The sequence below is a fragment of the Agelaius tricolor genome, unplaced genomic scaffold, assembly GCF_023055355.1.
Source record: "Agelaius tricolor isolate 1412-34295 unplaced genomic scaffold, bAgeTri1.0.p SCAF_39, whole genome shotgun sequence".
NCBI classification, from domain to species: domain Eukaryota; kingdom Metazoa; phylum Chordata; class Aves; order Passeriformes; family Icteridae; genus Agelaius; species Agelaius tricolor.
The window spans coordinates 4,438,669-4,442,581 of record NW_027269299.1 but is presented as its reverse complement, the minus strand read 5'-3'; positions in this window follow the sequence as shown (position 1 = coordinate 4,442,581).

Here is a 3,913-nt window from a genome sequence, read left to right as displayed (position 1 = left end):
GAAATGCACAGGACACACAGTTTCCAGGCAGCAGCCAGTGGCTGTAGCTGGGGGCACAGAGCCTTACGTGGTCAAAGAGTGGCAGGAGCGCCTCAGCCAGCTGCAGGGCAATGGGGGTTGCCATCAGAATGTGTTTGTGCAGGAGTATAAAGCTGAGTGTGATGAGTGTCATCCCAGCTATCTCTGCATCATTGTCCCCCAGTAGGTCCATGAGGCTTTCGGTCAAGCTCCACATTCTTTCGGCCTGTGCGGAACACAAGTCTGTGAAAGGCCAGCCTGCTGCTGCAGGGCCCAGAGGCCAAAGGCCTGTCCCGAAGCACTGGGGCAGCTGAAGTGGGAGGCAGGAGAGCTGGGAGCAGCTGCCCCAGCGCCCCAAGCCCAGGCAAGGCCAAGCCACTGCGTTCTCAGCACAGCTTCAGCCACTGCCCCCTTCTCACCATTGAGGGATCATCAATGAGCTCGAGAAGGGCCCTGAGCGCCAGGCGACGCCTCTCCCTGCACTCGCTCTGCAGGTACCGTGAAGAGACCTTCACAACACTGTCACCACATTCACTCGGGTCCAGGCACTCGAGGACCTGAAAGGCACAGGGCAGTGACAGGGAGCCGGCCGGCAGGAGCCCGGAGCCGCACAGGGCTGGGCCCAGGCAGCAGCAGCAGCAGCAGCAGCAGCAGCAGCACAGGGCACGGGCACCGTCCCAGGTGGCTGCGGTGACGAGAGGGCAGAGAGCTGGGAGGCAGCTCAGCCAGGTAGCGCTGGACACCTGGCTCACCTCCACAAGGAATGCCAGGGCGGGCAGATCCCAGTGTGGCTCCTGTGTGCTGAGAAGCCAGAGGAGGTGGAGTGCAATACTGGAACACAACCGAAGACAAGCATGGCGCATCTCCCTAGGAGGGCGAAAAAGGGACCAGGAAGCTGAGGAAATCTCTCCAAGGACAGGCTCACAGAGCCTGGTGGTCTTTCACCACCATCCTGCAAGGGGCCCTGGGCCCTTAAGGAGGTGTCTCCCGCTGCGCTCTCTCCCCTCCAAACCTTTTCCAGTCTGCTTGGCCGTCCCTCAGTGTGTCCTTAGCCGTCCCTCAGTGTGTCCAGGGCCTCGGGGTATGTGTGGGACAGCTCGGGCACAAAGCACAAATGCCGGGAGCAATGGGGAGAAGGGGAGTCTCACCTGGCCAGCAGACCCACGGCATAGTGGCGGGTGTCAGCACAGAGCAGCGTGTCCCAGCCACGTTTGCGTTCCACTGACACTACCACATCCTTGTACTGCTTTTGGCAGAGCAGGCACTTCAGGGTGCGCACTGCAAACCTGTGTGCAAAGCAAAGGCCAGGTCACACTGGCAGCACTGGCTCCTTGGCAGGCCACGTGGCAGGGACAGGAGGAGTGGGATGGAGCACCTGTTGGGGCTGATGGCAAGGCCGTGCTCTTCCAAGCATTCCTTCCAGAAGGTTTGGACCTCCTCTGGCATCTCCTCTGTGCTGAAGAACACTTGGAAGAGCAGATGCACAAATAGGCGGGGGAAATACGGCCTCACCACATGTGGGACAGGGGGCTCCTGGAGGATCTTCCACATCACCACGGTTGCCTGCAAAGGACAAAACCCCCCGAGACAGCGCTCAGTGCCCAGGCGTCCGTGTGGCAGGGCCCGAGCGTGGCAGGGAGAGGCCCGGAGAGAGGCAGGGGGAGCACGGGGCCTGCTGGGCCTGAAGCTGCCCCTGGGCCAGGTTTCAGGCCAGCGCCTGAGGCAGGCAGATGCAGTGGGGGAAGGAGGATGGAGAGCTCTGGAGAGGCGGCCTTGGGGCCAGCAAAGACCACTTGCAGAAACTCACAGCCAGGCCAAAGACAACCGTTTGGTCCCCATCGGAGGTGCACGTGCTGTACTCTGGCCAGCTCCCCAGCACATCCAGGAGGATCAGCTGCACTGGCTCTGCAGTCCTGGACGAGCACATGATGGTCTTCCACATGGCCAGGGCAGCTCTGCGGGGTCAGAGCTCTGTCTCAGGTGGGGTCTCAGACACAGCACCGGGGGGAGCTGAGCTGGCTGCCAGTTCTGCCTCTGCCCACTGGCCCTGGCCAGCAGCAGCCAGGCAGCCCAGGCCTGTGGGGACAGAGCCCTGAGGGGCAGGGAGGGAGCATGGCAGCAGGCTCAGGGGCCAACGTGCCAGGGCTGGGAAAGGCAGTAGCCAGAGGGCCCTGGAAGTCTCTGTTGCTCAGACACCTGCAGCAGGCTGTACAGGGTGATGGGCTGGGGAGGCCTGAGCCCTCTGGGCAGGTGGGCCCCATACCTGTCACAGGACGGGGCCACACGCAGGAGCGTCACGACTGTGTCACCCGGGTGTGCTTTGGTGAGTTTCAGCAGGGCCTTGGCCAGCCTGTGCTCGGCAGAATCATTGGCCAGGAGCCACTGGTGGATGAACCTCACCATGGCGGGCACCTGGAGAAGGCACGGGGAGACTTGGAAAGCTGCCAGAGGGAGCAATGTCCCCAGGGTCCCCAGAGAAGTACTTCCCTTCCCAGCACACTGCCATGACATCAAAGGCTCCCAGGGAGCAGCAGGCGTGGCTGGGAAAGCCACGTGACTCATGGGGGAATGGAAGCCTGGCCCCAGGCTGCTTACTTGTTCTGGCCTGGCAACACCCTTCTCCAGGAGCAAATCCAGCAGGGCGGCACTGGTCTCATGATGGAGGAGCTCTGAGTGAGCTCTGGGCCCAGTGCCCATGCTGCTGGTCTCTTCCTGATGAATGCTCCGGATGAAGTCGCAAACAAACTGTAGGAGAAGGGCAGGAAGCCGGGGATGTTGCATGGAGTGCTGCACACACGGTGTTGGGCTGAGCAGGGACAGCAGGCCCAGCCCAGGTGGGGGTGGCTGCAGGTACCTGCGCTGTGCTGCGGAAGCGGCCACGGCTGGATTCCTGCTCTTGTGTGCGCTCCAGGGCTGCATCTGGCAAAGAGCGAGCGCAGGCAGAGCTGAGGGGCTGCGGGAGAGGCCGGAGAACACAGCCCAGCCCTGCGCCCCCCAGGCTGGGAGAGCCTTGGGATGCCCCAGGGGATGGAGCACGGCCACTGCGGGGTGTCTGCCCGGGCCCTCTTCCGTCCTGTCCGTGGGCATTTCCCCAGGGGATGGGATGGGATGGGATGGGATGGCATGGGATGGCATGGGATGGGATGGGATGGGATGGCATGGGATGAGATGGGATGGGATGGGATGGCATGGGATGGCATGGGATGGCATGGGATGGCATGGGATGGCATGGGATGGCATGGGATGGGTGGGATGGCATGGGATGGCATGGCATGGGATGGGACGGGACGGGACGGGACGGGACGGGATGGGTGGGATGGGATGGGATGGGATGGGATGGGATGGGATGGGATGGGATGGGGTGGGATGGGATGGGATGGGTGGGATGGGATGGGATAGCATTACATGGGGTCAAGCTGTCTGCAGGCTCCAGCCCTGCAGCCCAGCTCTGCCACTCACCCTCCTGGGGTGGATGGAAAGGCACCACCTCCTCAGTCTCCTGTGCTGGGGCAGCTCCAGGGCCTTCTTCCTCCTCCTCCTCCTCCAGCCAGGCCATCTTGGGTACTCTCGGGGGTCTCTGCTCCATGTCTCTGACTGGAGCGACTTGCAGGAGAGGTGCCCTGGGAAAGCTCTGGGGCACCAAGTCCCATGCCCTGCCCTTGAGGCAGCTGCAGAATAGAAGCCTCGCAAGGCCACGGGTCACCGACTTCTGTGCGCTGGCCTCGAGCTCAGCTGCAGGAACAAGGCTGCGGAAAAGCTCGGGCTCAGACGGGAACGAGCGTGCTGTGTGGGGGCTCCTCACGGCACTGCTCTGTCCTGTTGTGCCCCGTTGCGTGTTCCCAGCAGCTGGGCAAGCTTCTATTTCCCACGTGTCACAAAGGGCCCTTGGACACCG